Source organism: Cryptomeria japonica, chromosome 4, assembly GCF_030272615.1.
Source record: "Cryptomeria japonica chromosome 4, Sugi_1.0, whole genome shotgun sequence".
NCBI lineage: Eukaryota > Viridiplantae > Streptophyta > Pinopsida > Cupressales > Cupressaceae > Cryptomeria > Cryptomeria japonica.
The window spans coordinates 468,812,316-468,831,680 of NC_081408.1; positions in this window are offsets into that span (position 1 = coordinate 468,812,316).

The window sequence follows — 19,365 nt, forward strand, 5'->3', positions numbered from 1 at the left end:
TTTTTTTCAAAAAAGTGCTCAAGTTCATCGTAATTTCGATGACAATGGCCATTACTTAAAAAAAGAGAAGAGGGCAATTCATTTGTGCATTGCGATCCCGCGTAGGTGTTCATGGCAAATTCAACCCCCAACAAGATCAAAACCACGTCGAAGGCATTTGTGCATTTCTTGCAATCCCGCACAGGAGGTAGATTCTCACCTTAATTTCATGTTGCAAAAAAAATACCATTCAAGAGATTCTACAACTTTTGCTTGCTTTTATACATGCTAGCTATGCCTGCATTCTTGTGGGATATTGACCGATTGTGGAAGCAACTCTTGGAGTATGAGAGATTCCTTTTTTATTCAAAAGATGTTAGGAAATGAAACATGTGGTGGTTAATTACCCTGGTTTTTAATGCAAATTGGCCAATCTCATATTCATATTGATTATCCAATCCAAGGCCAGATGGATCTTAGTCAAAGGTGTGGATCCCTGAATGCGTAATACCCTGTAGGAATCCACTCCTCGTAAAACCATAGAACTGTGACTGAGGAGTGAGCGTTCAATTTTGTTGCAGCAATCCCTTCCTCCTATACACACGTTGATTGATCACTATTGTATGAGCTAATATATAGGGTGGTGTTTGTTGAATCGATGGAGATCAAACCAACGCACAAGAAAACAATGGGAATGAATATTATTAAAGTGATTTGCAACCTTCATTCAGCGTTGTTCGGGCAAGCCTTTCTTTCTCTTGCTAGCCAGCCTAACACACCCGACCCGAAAGCCCTAGGGGGATACAATTGTGTTCGGCTCAGCACAATCCTAACCTAGAAGGGGTGGACTAAAAATCTCTAACCACACAACTTATCACTTTGTAATTAACATATAGTATAAAGCTAGTCTATATGACCCCCAAACCATTTTCTTATTGTCTTGGGTTACCCTCATTTAGGGTATTGGTAGTTTTTACTAAATCTTCTCTATTTTAGGGTATTGGCAACTATCTCTCCTTTTGCATAGTTTTAGGTGGTATACAAAGTCATTGCCTTCTTTAGATTCCTTGTGGCCTCAACCTCAACGATTGTCTTTTGCAAACTTACTTTCTTCAATACTCTCTTCTTTATCATTTCAAAGTTGAATTGTAGCCACTTAGGAACATCTAGATTCTCATCACTTTGGATGGACGGGTTCATGGTAGTTACAACCTACTTTGGCCTTTGTTCTTCATCTTGTTGCTTGTGCACCTAAGTTTAAAATTTTGGAGGAGTCATCTTGGGGGTGGGGGCCTAGATAGATCCTCTTTTTCTTGTTCTCCATGCTTCTTTGACTCCATATTCTAAGTTCCTTCTGACTTATATTTTATTTTCATGAGCCAACTTATAGTTCTTAATTTAGTTATAGGCTAGTATCTTGTGTGTTGATTGTACCTCTTAGTTTGATAAGGTTTTGGGTGGAATTTAATCTCTAATTTTGAGGAAAAAGTTTCCCTATAAATGTAATTTCAAAATTCATTTTGAGGGTCTAATAATTGATTATTTAAGGTCCAAGTTTAGTAACACTTATTAGTGTGTTTTCTTTCAAAAGACATTTAGCAATAGGCTGTAGATTGAATACTTGTGCTTTGCTAGTATATTTTGAAGAAATAATGGAAATGAAGTTCATAGTTTGCAACGGTATTGGTAGTCACTTTTGATTGCTTGGTATTCTTTTATTTATTTCATTTTCCTTAGTCCTGAATTAATATTTACATTTATGAAACATCTTCTTTGTTATAATCAATTTGTGCATCTTTCATGGTGATTGAGGTTAATAAGGAACATGTGAATGAATAGTAGTAGTTATTCTAGAGCTTTCCTTGGTCTCATTTTCATGTTACAATTGGAAATTTTGGCATGATAAATTATTTACATACAAGGTTATTTCTAGATTTTTTTAATAATGTGGATTTAGGTAATACTGATGATTCATTTTCTCGTAGCCTTGTTCTATCTTTTGCAATTTATTTTAACCTTTTACCTTAGGCAGATTGAGAAATTGACATTTCAACTTGATTAGTGACATTTTCCCCTTGAACAACTTGATTAGGAAATGATAAATTCTAAAGGTAAGCTAACTTAACTCAAGGGAATGAGATGGTATCCTACCATGAAAGATGATAGTTCTAAGCAAAAGATTAGCTAGTGATATGAAAGTTGATGCAAGATAGTAAGGACAACAAGGAAATTTATTTTGAACTTTGACAAGATTGAATCTTTGGGTGGAAGTTTGAATGGATTGATAGCAAAAAGGCATCCTGATGCAGAGAATCCAATAAACTCAACCAACAAGGGAGATATTTCTCCCAACTCACCTATTCAATTAGGTGTCAACCCTTCACTTACTCACAAGACCCCTCACAAGGCCACAAGTTACTCAAAAGGATTCAATACCCCAAAACACACCCATACTCACCAACCCTCACCGAACCATTGAATCACACTCAAATAGGACAAATAAGCATGTCTAAGTCACAATCCAACTCTCCAACATTCAATCACCACCAACACCCTCAACCCTTATTCGCACATATGCTCCTTCAATTGGGTCTTCTAATCCCCCTAGTACTCAACTCACAAAATGTACTAGATATCCAAAAACCAATGTACTTTCAGATGCTCTTACAAGAACCACTAAACATATACCACCATGGGTCTTTACCCTCCCAACCACCCAAAGGTCAAAGGAAGATTCACTGCTGCAACACTTAGTTTTTGTGATAGTATCAAGCACTTAGGATAGTCACTCCTTTTATGACAGTATCAAGATCAGATCGATACTGGACTGGGTAATAACGGAGCCACCAACAATGTATTTCTCATCTCAAATAATAAAGAGAATATAGGGCTACATCTATGAAGAAAAAAAATGTTGGAAAATACTATTTCCACCTACTTGGCCACCGGAGTGGTTTTTGAGGTGTATTCAAAGCTTTTACTCCTTTTGTTACATTTTCACTTGAAATATGGTTCAATTGGCTTTGTAAGCTCCTAGATACTTGGTACATGTTCTAATCGAGTTAAAATAGTCTCAAGAATACTCTATAGTCATGCTCTACCTTATCTAGCTACTTAATTAGCTTCCCAAACTTATAGGACATATGGTTTTCTTCCTTACTTTGAGTTGAAATTGTCTTGGGTTAGATATAACTAAAATAAGCCATTCCTTCAACTACTTCAAAAATCATCAAAAAGACTTCATACTACTATCTACATGTGTTTCTATCCTTAAGAAGTCTAATTCATGCAAGTGAAAAAACACCTAAGAGGTCATAGCTACTCCTTTTGACTTGGTAATATTCATGGTTTTTCTTTGTCTATTTAACTTCATTCCTTGCATCTTACCCACTATCTTGTAGCGTACTTTGTTTTCTTTTTTAGTGAATTGCATTTAGTGAACTATTATACATCTTTAAAATCATTTGACAACTTTAGGAAATGGTTTTCCTTCTTTATTACTTGACTATATCATTTAATATGCATGGATGATATTATCATTTAATTTTCAAGATGGACCTTATATGGATGGTCCTTGCACCTTTTCAAATTGAACTTTTGCAAAAGTCCAAATTTGGAGAGGAAATTCCTACTATTTGTGAATCCACCATTCATCTTTCAAATTTTAGGTCCAATTTCCATGAATAAGGGTTCCCAAGACCCTAGTCCTATAAAAATGAGCCATGAGGAACATCATGAATAAGGGAATGAACCAAATTTATGGAAACATTATCAAATCTAAGTACAATTAGGCATAATTAAGGCACAACCACTTAAATTGAGTCCAAACTTAGTGTATATTTTTAAAGAGACACAACTTATGATGCAATATTTAGCCCCCTCTTAGAAAGAGTATGAAATTATGCTCATTTACTCTTTGGAAAATATGGAGAAACCAAATATTCTTTCACCAAGATATTGAAGAGTCAAGATGTCTACAAGTTTGGAAAGGTGGTAGCTCCCAAGACTTATGATATTGTCAATCTACAATATTGAGATAAAAGGGAAGTACAAAGTGAGTAATATGAGTAACATTGGTAACACACATGGAGCATGCAAAACACAAAGTTATGACATTTAGAACTAGTAAGATTCATATATTCTCACTAGGAACCATATCAAAAAGACAAGGCATAGATCTAGGACTAGTAAGATCCTTATATAGTTACTAGGAGTCATGTCAGAGACACATAAAAGCATGATACCCAAGTTAGTAAGATCCTCTAATACTTCGTCATAGATCACATTCTAACAACAAATAAATACCTAATTGTGAAAGTTTGAGGTCCATTGGGAAAAAAGTTGTCATATTGCCATGACAAATTTTGCATTTCTTGTAGAAACTTCTTAAAAATATGGTTGGAAAGTTAGTTTATGGTGGTTTGAGGTTGTAACACACTTGGATGGGAATAAATAGGCCTTTGGCATGCCATCCAAGAGTTTTTCTTAATGAAATTGGGGTTTTATGTGCACTTTTTCATGCTATGTATCATATCATGCTTGATGATAGACGTTTTTTCATGCTATGTATCATATCAGGGAAGAATTTGGTGGGAAGACCAAGCGATTGGTATTTTGAAGTGGTTGATGATAGAGAGAGGGGTGAGGGGACCCTATGCAACCTTCAGAAGGTTTTGTCGATCAAAACAAAATGAAATAGATTAAATTTCTATGATTGTCCTAAGGGTATTGATTGTCATAGTCATAGTTTTACTACTGATATTGTTTTTGTTTTGACAGAGTTGTGTTTGTAAACCCAAGTGTGGACATGTAATGGAGTCATGAGATGTCTTAAGACTACATCAATACTTAACAACAACATAGTGTGTAGGCACCTAAAACATGAAAGGACTACATATTGGAAGGCGCGTGTGATGATGCCATGAAAGGTCTGATATCCCTATGTATCAGACTGAGAAAACTAGTGAAAGACAAAAAAAAAATGCATTGAGAAGGAAAAAGGTTGAATTGCCTAATGTTTGTTGTTGAAGTGATGTGTGGGGACCCTGCCAAGTCAAATACCTTGTTGTAGTTTCAAAGGGTAGAAAAAGAATAAGCATTTTATTTACCCTCCTAATAGACCATCCATCATAACAATTATTACCAATATTGATGTGTGTGTTGCAAACAAAGTTCTAGAGGAAGGCTCTTTCTATTGTAATACCAAGTGAGTGTTCATAAACCTTCTGTAGGGTCCTCCTAGCCTAGATTTAGGAGTTCAAAGCCTACATACATTGATTTGGCCTTGTGGCCATCAATGAGTGCTCCCCCAATAGGACAAGTCTTGAGACTGACAATTTTGGAAGTGTGGCATTGCTGAGAGCCAACACTTATGTGTGAACCCCGTCTTCACGTATTATGATTAGTTGCCATGATACTTGACCCTATCTTCATGATGTTGGCTCAATTCATATTAGTGTGTTTTGTTGAAGAAACATGATGTGAGAAGTTTGATGCAGAGGCAAGGGTAGAACTCAGTATTTCATATTAGGACAACAACCACATTGATTAGGCAAGTCCAATAAGGTCTCTCCAATGTTTAGGATACTGAATTTACATTAGACACTCATGGATTACCCCAATTAGACATTAGCCAACTTAATATCTTATACAAGGATTGCATACCACAAAGCCATTAGATATGTTTTGAGATGAAAAAGAAGAGTTAAATGGTTTTGGTTCAATGATGATAATTTCTATTTTCAAGTAATTTAATTCGGTATATTATACTGAAATGTGATTTCATAACTAACATTTCAACTTCTATATAACTAGTTCTATAGCCCGATTTTCTTGCCTATAAAGAAAGACCATGTCAGACAATATCAACGAATAACAAAATAAGGAGACAATTGCGAGAATGTGGTCTAACTTGAAAATAAAAGGTGATGGAAAATGTTATTGTCTGTGCAAAATTTGTAAGGGGTTAAAGAATAGAAGACTTCTAATCAGAACAATGAAGAAACATTGTAGGTTTCATGGTCACATTCAAGGTGGACATGATTATCATCCATTGGTAAGTTTTTCATTATATCATTTTAACAATCTATATACATAATAAATCATGTGATGATGAGATTATGATCATGGTTTATTTATGTTTATCAATTTTATATAGGTCGAGCACCCCGGAGCACATGGTATGGATCAACACAACCTGGAGAATATGGTTTTTGAAGTGGATGAACATGGAGGTGTGAATATCGAAGCTGAAGATAATGATCCCAAGGAAGATGATGATCATGAGCCACAAAACACAATTGAAGTTGATGGTACAAATACATTGATCCATGACACATTTATTACTCACACAGCTGATGATGATGATGATGAAGATGACCTTGATGTTGTTCATGATGTCCCTCTACTTGAGAAGGCATCCGAGGCCCTTTACAAAGGTTCGCAGGCAACTCTTCTCTCCGTTGTATTGTTGTTGGTGAACTTGAAGGTTATGAATGGTTTATTCAACATAACAATGTCATGTATGTTAAGGTATGTCATATATGTCATAATAAACTATGAATCATGTTGTACCTTTAATATTCTTTATATTAACAAATTATATTTTTTTGTTGTAGATTTATAGGTGAGTTTTGTTACCACCATCAAATATTCTACCTCGCTCATACCGAGAATTATCTGTCATTATGAAAGATATTGGAATGGAGTATCAAGCAATAGATGCTTGTCCCAATGATCATATTATATATCACAAACAACATGAATTTCGAACTGAATGCCCTGAATTTCATATCAGTAGATATCAAACAGATCAAATAACAAAAAGGGTTCCTCGCAAGGTTCTTCACTATATTCCCATTATTCCATGTATGCAACAATTATTCAAGTGCACTAGCTTGACACAATTTATGGATTACCATGCACGGAATAGAAGTCGAGATGACATTATTTGAATGCCTACGGATGGTTCAACATTTATGGACACAGAGGAAAAGTAGCCACACTTTAAAGAAGAACCTCGTAATCTCAGGCTTTCATTGGCAGCAGACGGTGTGAATCTATTTGGAGAGATGAGATCTGTTTACTCAGTGTGGCCTATTTTTGTTATCAACAATAACATTCCTCCATGGATGTCAATAGAGAGGGAGCACATAATGTTGGAAATGATTGTTCTAGGTATTTTATCATTTAAATATAGTCCTCTAAATTTAATTATAAATATTGCAGTAAAATGGTCATTATAATTATGTAATGTTTTTGTTCATTCGATTAGGTAAGTACCAAGTTAAAGATATGAATGTATATATTGAGCCTCTTATCGACAAGTTGCTAGAGTTATGGAATGGTGTCACTATGAATGACATCTCTAGACCAATAGGACAAAGACAATTTCAATTCCATGCAATGCTTCTATGGACAATACACGATGCCGCAGGGCTAACACATTTTTGTGGTATGTTATAGTGTTTAAGTTGTGCATGAACATTATAATTCAAAAAATTATCATATTTAATCCAATTATACATTATCTTGTAGGTCTTCAAACAAAAGGAAAATTTGCATGTCTTGTTTGTGGTCCAAAGATGAAATCTTGTCATTCAAAAAGTTTAGGAAAGCAGGTGTTTGATGAGTATAGGCACTTTCTCCACAAAAATCATAAGTATCGAAATACTGAAAAACATCTTTTCAATGGGAAAGAAGAGAATACATCAAAGCCACGAAGAATGACACCTCACCTGTGGAAGTTGGAATATAATAGAATTAATCATCAAGGTAATGCCATTCCATCTATTGGTTTGTCATAAAACATCTTTTCTATTTTGTTTTGTTTACTGATGATGTGATTGATTATCATGAAGGTTGTGAAGGCATAAATGACCACCTGCCTAAGGGACTAAAATGTTATCCCGATAATTTAGTAGGTTGCCCTACAACGAGCAGTTACAAATTGTTCATTTGTTTGATAGTATGCATATTGGAAAGAATATAACAAAGACAGTATGGAAAATATTGGATGGAAGGCGTGACAAAGAAAAAATTGTCAAAATATGTAGTGACATTCAAGATTCCAATCATGCAATGATAAATGTCATTCAATCAAATAGCCATGGAGACCATATTAATATAAGTGAGCTTCCTTGGTTATTAATGGGCCAACAAAGCAATGCTATAAAAGAAGTCATACAAAAAATTCGATTTCCCATAGGATTTGCTGCAAACATAAATAATCTCATATCAAAGAAAAGTAAATTTGGGCCAGGGATGAAAACGCATGATTGGCATACCTTCATTAAGGTAATTCATGTTCTTGTGTTTTTAGTATGTATTTAAGTACTGTGTGTATGTGTACTTTTCATTGTATTATGTTACAAAAAAATGAAAAAATAATTTTATAATTGTTGCAGTACATTCTACCTCTATCTCTCCCAGACGATTTCAACAATAATGTCAAGCAAGTCATATATGATCTTGGAAAATACATGAGGTAAGTAGTGATATTTGTTCAGTTCGTTGTATAAATATTATATTTGGTATTTGTTTTAATTGTTATGTAATATATTTTTTTACGTCTTGAATATCTTGTAGGTGGTTGTCATGTACAGAAATCCATAAAGACGATATACAATATTGGAAGAGAAAAATTCCTCATTTAATGTGTGAAATGCATGTGTGTCTACCTCCAACTTTTTTCAATGCATAAGAACACTACCTCATAAACCAAGTTGAGGAGATTGAATTGTGTGGACGTGTACACACTAGGTCAATGTGTATGGTTGAGAGGTACTTCAAATCTTTGAAGGCTTTGGTTCAACAAAGAGCACATCCAGAGGGTTCTATGGTGGAGGGATATATGGTATACCAGACTATGGTGTACATTTCTGAATATCTTCCTAAGTTTGCAGTAAAGATCCATGTGGATCGCATTTGGGATCCCAACACCATTAATAAATTCAAAGGTGAGTACTTGATGGGGAAAGGTAGATTGAGGAAAGTGAGAGGTAATTATAAGATGTTATTGTAGTTAATTAATTCTTAATCTTCAAAATAAATCGATTGTAAGATGTCTATTTATTTTTTGTACAGTTGGTCGAGAGTGGGATGCACTACATTTGTATATTGCAAATAATCTTGATTGGGTGACGGTATGGATTGAACGGTGTCAACATTCTGGATGCACATTAAGATGGGAAGGTGTGGCTTCATTGGTTAAAGAAGCTCATCGTAATGGAGATTCCAATGTTACGCAAAGGGAAATTGATTTAGCATATGGTTTAAGAGTTAAAAAGGTATGTATAAATTTATTAATCACCCATATGTTTATCAGCTCACAATGCAATAAATTTTACATTTTTGACATATCGCAGGTCAAACGCCACAACGCTATGTGCTACAATGGTCATAAATTTTGCTTAAAAAAGTTGGATGACACAAAGAAAACTTGTGATTCTGGCATCATTGTAGTCTTTGAGGTGACAAATATTTCATCGAGAAATGGCATACATCCTCAACAGTCTCAAAATCGATACTATGGCATTTTGGATGATATACTTGAGTGTGACTTTAATTCCTTCAAATTAGGTTTGTTCGTCGTCAAATGGTACAGGCTACGATTGAATAAAAATGATCCTAATAGAACTGCTATTGAACATGATAATGGTTTTATAATGAAAAATACAAGGTCATTTGAACCAGTTGGGGATGATCCCTATGTTCTTCCAAGCCAATGTGAGCAAGTATTTTACTCAGAGGTTCCACATTAACTGGGTTGGTCATTTGTTGTTAGACATGATCCAAGAGGAACACCGATAAAGTATAATGTGATGGAAGAAGAAGATACCAAAGAATAAGATACTGAAGAAGTAGAAGATGAAGTGGATGATGATCACGATCAACAGTTTCTCAATGATGATGATGATGATGATGATGATGATGATGATGATGATGATGATGATGATGATGATGATGGTGGTGATGGTGATGGTGATGGTGATGGTGATGGTGATGGTGATGGTGATGGTGATGGTGATGATGGTGATGATGATGGTGAAAATGATGATGACGATGATGATGATGATGATAATGATGATGATGATGATGCTGATGATGATGATGATGATGATGATGATGATGATGATGATGATGATGATGATGATGATGATTTAAAATACATATGTGATGGATGGTGATTTATGATACATATGTGATGGATTACATGTTTATGATGACACATATGTGATGCTAATTGTGATGCTCAATTACATATATGATGACACATCATGTGATGATTATGATGCTTATGATACATATGTATTTATTGTTTATCAACTTATAAATGTAGTAATGCTTATGATTCTCAATTGATGGTGTTGATTTTAGGTATAGTCCCTGTGTGATGTTGTCACCCTTGGTGGGAACAGCTCGTTGACTACAGACATCATCAACCATATAGTTGAGGATCCTGCATAGTCTACATAAAGTAAAGGTAAGGAATTAAAAAATTTACAATGATTTTGATGACAACATCTTTTTCTTATTTAATACTCTTTTTGTCTACAAAGTTCATGTTGTTCATGTTGTGTACTATGTAATTTTTAGCTAACATAAGATAATTGAATTACATTATACAAGACCCTGAACCCCTTTGAAGAGGATCCTTCACAATCTCATCGATGGACAGGTATAACTAGTCAATACACCCTATAGAAACAGTTTATTTTTTAAAAATTACTTGGAAAACAAACTTCCTCAGTTTTTCAAACCTCGACATTAGCAGCAAATCTAATACAGTTATCAACACTTGAGGCCCCAGTTAGACTTATTCCAATTTTAATCCCAAAATCAACTTTAGGGCTGACTTCTTCATCAACATTAGTTACATTACCCTAATTTGCAAAATTTCTCTCTCATTACCAATTAACTCTCTACGGCACATCATTTTGGCCCACCTACTATTGGTAGATCCCTCTTTTTCTCTATCTTCTGTGATGTGTTTATTTCCCTTCAAGCGTTCTTTCTTGAATTCTAATGCCATTTCATAGTGGATTCATTTTTTGCAGGAGGAGATGCACACGAGGATGTGCCAGAGGTGATTACTGTTGATAACATACCATGATTTCCTGGATCTTCTCGTATTACTAGTACGGGAACATTGCAGGCCACATTGGTGGTGAGCGACAAAGAAATGATTCCCTTAAAGATACAAAAGGTTCCAGGTACTTTAAAATTATTATTATATATACTCTAATTGTAATTTACTTTATGATCACTCATTTTGGACTAATGATCCCATGAATTTTTTGCAGGCAATGATATTTTCTATAAACATCTTAGTGACATTGCATTGCAGATATTTGGGCCCACCATATGTAAAAGGTGGTACATCATATGTGAACTAACCCTAATCCACTATTTTGATTTCATATCATTGCTAGAATAGTTTTCCTTTGATCCATTTCTTGAAGTGTAATAAATGTAGCATCAGTTCATTTATGAATCTAACAGGTTTTTTTTGCTTTAAAAGATGGAATGACTAAGAAAAAAGGTTAAAAGATGAATTGACAAACCAAATGGTTGAGTGATTTGGAAATGACACCTTTGACAAAACTAAGCTCCTTGAAAAAGTTGGCACATATCCAAAGTATGTGAGGGGCCAATACAAGACCCATTTAGAGAGGAACCTAAAGTACGAGCATCCCCCCATGATTCCAGAGAGGGAGTGGAAGGACCTGATTTTGGATGCCAAGGAGAGAATTGAAAGGAAAAAAAGGAAATACACTAGCAGATGCTAGAAGAAGGTACGAGATACTATTAAGAATGTAATTATGTACTAATTAATTACTCTTTATATTTATATAATCTAACATATTTCAAACTTTTTATAGACTGAGTGACACGTCAAAGGCAACCAAGGCAAGACAAGAAAAGAACGGGCAGCACAAACAGCTCTGGTGGTTACATGAAACTTGCTGCACGAATTGTAAGTATCTCATGTAAACGAAATATTGCATCAAAATATTAATAAATTGCAAACGTTTTTTTTTTATCAAACAATGCAAGTAAAATTCACGGTACCAAGAAAAAATGCAGGGCTATGAATTCAATAGAGCACCCACAGAAGATGACAAGAGAATTGCCTACCAGCAAGGCTATTCAGTCGTGGTTGATCGGCTACAAGAATTGAGTGGGCATACACAACATTCGAGTGCATCCGTCACATAGGTAAATATGCTAAATGGAAATTGTTTCAAATTGAATACTTTACCAATAATCTAATTGATGTTTAGTTCCAACATAAAGTGACTATATTTGTTTTAAATAAGCAAGCAATGATAACAATATGCATGATATTGGAATGCAGCTTGCTAATCGTGAAACATCACCTACACATGAAGGTCCGGATGTGCATCCAAGTAGTGAAGGTATTCATTTTCTATTCAAATTTATTTATTTAGCTATTAATAAAATTAAACATCTTAATTTGTAATTAGAGTAGTAATTAATGTAACCTTTTTTGTTAATATTTTAGAGCATGTAGTCAGTGGTGACCAAGTGTAGCATGATCTGGGTACACAACATCAAGAACGTGATGTTCCCCACTCAGGTAAAGAGGACCATTATTATTCCTTTAAACAAATATAATTGAAATTGGTGTTCAACATTAATGTAACCTTTAGTATTTCAACTCCAGATGATCTAGAGGGTGTTTCGCATGTTGAGTTTGAGGCTACACAAAATGATGTGGCCCCATCAGGTAAAGAGCGCAACAATTATGTTCTCTAAATTAATGAAATACTTGTAACAATAATTTTTATTTTTTTTGAATTTAAACCATTTCTTTGTTATTGCAGAGGACCCCCCTTCGCTTCAGTGTCCTCATCCTCAGTATAGGACTAGGCATACATTGAGATCATGAGCAGTTGGCGGAACATCTACAGAGGGGGGAAATGATGAAGAAACCGATGTTCCACTTAGTCTTTTCATAGCTTCAAAGAAAAAACAAAAAAAATAAATGATTGTAATCTAACTTATTTGATAATGACTGATTTTTATGTGTTAGTGAATGTAATTATGTGATAATTAATGGTTATGGATGATATGTGTTAATTAATATTGATGAATGTTGCATGTTAATTAATGTTAATCAATGTTGTGTGTTAATGAATGTTATGTGATATTAATGAATGAATGCTATATTTTATTAATGGTAGAAAGAAAGAATGAATGTTGTAAGATGTTAATGAGGAATTTAGAGTGATATTAGGGGGGGAGGGGCCAACTGAGCTTCCACCTTCATGTGGTTGGCCCTATTAAGTAGAGAATATTAAACTATTCTCAAATCTCAACAAGATAACACACTTTTCAATATTTCATTATGTTGCATAGTTAATCTTATTGAATAATGTATATTGAATCTTAATTGCAGGGTCCAACAGAGCCAACATGAACAACACCACCACAAGTTGCTAGGTATAATGAACTCCCATATTGTCTTGTTAGTACATGAACAATATGAGTTTCTTCTAGTGTTGATATTCAAGGTGGGATTGCAAAAGTTATGAATATGCCTCATCCTTGTAAGTTTTTTTATTACTTGTAAGTCATGAATATGCCTCATCCTTGTAAGTTTTTTTATTACTTGTAAGTCATGAATATTGCTCTTTAGTTGATTAAAATCATTTTAGTGAATGCAAATCTTGATTATTATAAAGTGATATCTGCACTATCAATATCAATTCCTAATTGAAATCATTTCAGTGCATGCATGTTGTTTGCCAAAATGCCATCTCAAATGTATCAGCAAACAAACATTGGTATTCACAAAATCAAGAAAGACAAACTAAAAATTAGTAGTAGAGAATTCAAGTAAACTGTTTGTCAAGAAGCATAGTTGAAAAGGTGCAAAAGAAATTGGTTTCAAAATAGGGTTAGACCATTACAAATTGGCTACTTGGCATCACTTCTCTTCTTACTTCTCCTCAACCCTCTTGCTCTGCACTCTCACTTTTTCACCTGGCACCTGCAACTCTCACTCTCACATTCACAGTTGTCAGCTTCTTGCTCTTTCTTTTTGTGAGTTGAAAAAAAAATAGGAGGCAATTTTATAAAGTTGGTGGGGTTTGGGTGGGGCCCATAGCCTGTGAGGGTTTGACCTTGGGCATGGAGTTTGAAAAAAAGTTCTGATTTTTTTAAAATCACTTTCAGTTGTTTGGCCATGGGAGATGCTTGGATGTCCCTGAGATGGTCAAGAGGCTCTTGGGAGTCCCTCAAACGTCTCAAGGATGTCTTAGAGATGTCTCAAAGATGATGGCATTGGATTGCACTGGGGTGAAAGGGGGATGTCCCATCCAAGTCCCTGTATTCTAAAGGTGTCCCCATTTCAAAAACAAACAGTTTTGGGGGAGGAAATATCCTTGTGGAACACTGGCTCCAATACATATGTCTTGGTATGATTTTTTAAATAAGACACCGTAATTCATAAAAGAATACCTTTAGAATCTATATTAATCAATAAAAGATGTCTCTAATTCAATGTATGTACCAAACCCTATTACCAACAATATAACAACCCTAGCCTACAAATTGGACTGGTTAATTTTCTCTAATCAAACAAACATGTAATCACTCCATAAACTAGGTACATTAAGCACACATCAAATTATAAAATAACTAACTGTGATACATCAATATGTGAAAGTTTAATGACCTAGATATTAGGACTGTAAAATACTATATCGTATCCTAATTCCTAAAATAACCCTTTTTGTATGATGTGTGAAGTACAATACACAACTAGGAATTATGTTGAGTCAAATGCAAAATCGGTACTAACCATGGAAGCTAAGGATAAATCATGAACAACATATCTGAAGCAACACAGGAATGACTCAAGTGCAGATGAATGCTAGGAAATAAAGTAGAAAACAATGCAAAATTAGGTAAGAAACTAGGTGACAATAAACCATGAACAACTTGAAATAATTTGTAATTAATGATCTATGTGATCCATCAACCTGTGACTATGAAACATAATCTGCAAATAGTAAACTTGTGGACCATTAAGAACAAGAAGAAACTTGTTAGTAGATCTACCATTTCTTTTCAATCAATCATCAACGAACTTGTGATCTGCCATACACCATTTATGTCGCATACCATATCTATATACAAACATTTTGTATTGAGTAAACTACATTTATTGATTCATTGAACTTGTTTTGCTTGGATCCAAACACCATGGAAACATAACCATTAATCCTAATAACCTGTGAACCATGGAGTGCAAACTAAATGGAATCATGTCCAAAATTTTGGTTAAAACAATCTAGGGAAAATAGTGGGATTCCAATTATCCATGTCAAAACACCATCATTGAAACTTCCATGTTCAATATACAGAAAAAACTCTATTTTTTTAACCATTTTACTCATCAATATATTTTTTTGCTAAATAAAAGTTGGATTTATATTAAAAGAGCTAAATATTACAAAACCATTTCAGCACAGTTTATATCACTATACTTTATCACTATTTCTTTTTGACAGATTGCTGCCTTTTTCCAGTGGCAATGTTGTAGTATTGATTAATGTGCTACATCATAATGTGATCAACTTAAAAGAAGTACTAAATTTTACCTGACATTTCTTTTAAATTGAGGGGTGAATTAGCTATATCCTCTAAACCAAGCATTATTTTATCATATTTATTGTTAGCATTCCTTCAATACTTGTTTGTGAATATTTAGGGTGACATGATTAGAATCCTCCCCTTTGTACAAAATTATTGATTACATGAAATAGATTTTTTATGTCATTTTGCAATATACCATGGCTGTATATGTTTATACATAAAGTTATGAATCCAAAATTGTCAAATAGATGTTACATAGATAACAACCTTTCCTTCTTGCTATCTATTACAGACAATGGAAAAGTTTCCATTTTCCTTTAATCTCATATACATTACTTGAACCCAGTCTATATGTCTTTATGGTCGAAGTCATGGAATTTCAGCAATTTATTTCTTAGTATATAGCAATATCCTATTAGCAAGCTCACTCTAGTGAAGACAAATTTGAAAGAATTCATAAAATAGGAGTTGTCAATGACATATACTAACGCTTGAGTTTTATGTTTCTTTTGTTATAGGCTCCTTTGATGTAAGGGATAAAGAGGATCAATGGATACGAAGATGGGTTAAGAAGGGGGATATCATTATCCTCCCAAGAGGAATCTATCATCGATTTACCCTCAACATAAATAACTATAATAATGTAAATGCTCTTTTATCTCAAGGACACTCACTATAAATCATTTCTTATATGAACTAGAGGATATTATTATTGTTTCTTTGACTTTTATCGCAGATCCTGAGGCTTTTCCAGGGCGAGCCAGTCTGGACAACATACAATCTTCCTTGTGAGGAGCATCCTGCTAAGTACGAACCCTAATATTTGTAAGACCAAGATGAGAATTTCAATTTGACTGTTTTCAAGAAAACCTGAACATTCTAGTTTTACATATAAAAATGACATATTTTTGTGATGGCATGTTCCAATATGTACTTTCTTTTGATAGATTGGTTGTAGGTTCTAGAGAGGACCCACTTCCAAATAGATAAAGTTGTTATAAATAGGCTATTGGTGAAGAATAACTAAAGAAAATCAGTGAAAAACCACATCAACAATAACCAACATAGTCAGAAACATTAATCTAAAGATTCTTTTATCCCTCACCTTTCTTGACAACTTATTTATCTTTTGACAGCACCAAACTACTTGAGAAGGATCTTCTTACTCAAAGAAAAAATGTGATAAAAAATAATTGTCCAATCACTCACATCAACATCAACCATGCTAGAATTTGATGTCGCAAGATCTAAGATGGATATTGCATAACATAGAGAAGCCATCATTTGCAGGAAACATGAACCTAGTGAAGACATTAAGAGGGCATGAAGGCACAACCAAGGGCCATTGAGTAGAAGGCAAATAAAAAATCTTGGAAACAAAAGAAGGAGCACTTGGAGAAGAAGGTAGGGAAAATAGCAGTCCGACCAATAGAGAAGCTGAACTCTGAGGGCAAACTACTAGAGATAGCAAGAAACTCTCCAGCCAAAGTAGGGGAGACAAAACCAACAATCTCTTCTTAGGGAGGAGCTCTAGACCCCAAATCTAAAGAAAGAAACAGAGATAAAGTAAGTGAATTGGATAACAACAAGAATGTAAAGTGCACCCCTGATTTGCTAACCATTTATTTTTTGCTTTTTCATGATTTAGTTTTCAGACATTATAACAAACACTTGACATGTAAATTACTCAAATAGTATGCTTTACAAAATTCTACAGCCAACCCTTTTTTCCAAAATACAAACAACATGCATTACGTTAAATAGTTTGCTTGCAATTCAGATCACAGTGTTTCTGATTTGAAACAAGTTTATTGATGTTTGAGTTCTAATGATATTGCATGTACTGAATTCGAGATTGTAAACCCAAATATCATTCATGGATAAAATCTATTAGGAAATATATTATTAGTGTGAATTTTGTTACAATGGTTATGAGTTGTTTTAAACAACAGACTAATTCTAGAGTCAGGTAAAACTACATGGAGAAATTCGTCAACCTTTCCTTCATTTAAACCAAGAAATAAACCTTTATGTATATGTATATGCATATGCATATGGATATGTATTTTGAAAAGTACTCCCTTAATTTAAAAATTATTAACAATCAAATGGTTGTACTTAAATCAGTTGAGCATAATTGGTGAGGGTGATGATATGTTTCTTGATTATACCATCCACAAAATGCTCAAAATTAAATGAAAACCTTTAATGAATACATAAAACTATAAACATATGCAGGCACACAATGGTTGAGATGGTCCAACTCCCTAGTCTCACTCTAGGACTAAGCTCATGCCATATCTAAATGAAAGACATCTCAAATACATTGTCGGTGGAAAGCTGCAAAATGCCATTTTCATACCTAAAAAAAACATACAAAATTGGGCACAATCACCAAGAGAACGGTAAAAAGTGTGTTTGAGGGTAAGTGCACCAAGATAGTGAACAGAAAAGTGGCCACATGCAAAAAAAAATGAAATTTCTCATAACCCGTGTGTGTTCTGGAAATTCAAAAATGCGCTAGGCTTGGTAATGCCAAGCCTAGCCAAAAACAATTAAAAAACAAAAAGTTCCTCAAAACCCATACGGGTTTTGAGGAAAATTATATTTTATAATAAAAAATCAAAAGTTCCTCAATACTCGTACAGGTTTTGAGGAAGATTATATTTTATAGTAAAAAATCAAAAGTTCCTCAAAACCCATACTAGTTTTGAGGAACATTATTTTTTTATAATAAAAAGTCAAAAGTTCCTCAAAACCCGTACTGGTTTTGAGGAACATTATATTTTATAATAAAAAAATGAAAAGTTCCTCAAAACCCGTAAAGGTTTTGAGGAACATTATACTTTTTCAAAAACCCGAGGGTTATGCAAAACTATAAGTTTTTGTCTTAGTTTTGCATAATCCATACGGGTTATATAAAACTAGGAACCAAATAGGAGAGTGGGGAGAGAGAGAGAGAGAGAGAGAGAGAGAGTGTAGGGAGTAGGAAGAGGGATAGAATAGGATAAGGAGAGGGGGACGGAGAGGAGTTAGAGAGAGAGAGAGAAGGTGATAGGAAGAGAGGGAGAGATAGGAAAAGAAAGAGAAGAGAGAGAGAGAGAGAGAGAGAGAGATGAGAGAGAGAGAGAGAGAGAGAGATAGAAAGAGAGAGAGAGAGAGAGAGAGAGAGAGAGAGAGAGAGAGGGAGATTAGGAAAAGGAGAGAGGGAGAGGGAGATTGGGAAAAGGAGAGGGAGGAGAGGGAGGGGGAGAGAGACAGAGAGAGAGAGAGAGAGAGAGAGACAGGAGAGAGAGAGTGAGAGAGAGAGAGAGAGAGAGAGAGAGAGAGGAGAGATGTGAGAGAGAGAGAGAGAGAGGAGGATAAGAGGATCAAGAGAGGGAGAGGGAAGATAGAGAGAGTAGGGAGTAGGAAGAGACAGATAGAATATGATAAGGAGAGGGGGACAGAGGGAGAGTTAGAGAGAGGGAAGGGAGATAGGAAAGAGAGGGAGAGATAGGGAAAGAAGAGGAGAGAGAGAGAGAGAGAGAGAGAGGGAGAGTAGGGAGAGAAGAGGAGAGAGAGAGAGAGAGAGAGAGAGAGAGAGAGAGAGAGAGAGAGAGAGAGAGAAGAGAGGGGGTGGAGGGAGAGGGAGAGAGAGGGGGGAAAAAGAGAGCAAGATTGGAGAGAGAGGAGAGAGAGAGAGAGAGAGAGAGAATAGGAGATGGGGAGAGGGAGAGGGAGAGGGGATGAGGAGAGGGGAGAGATAGAGGAGAAATT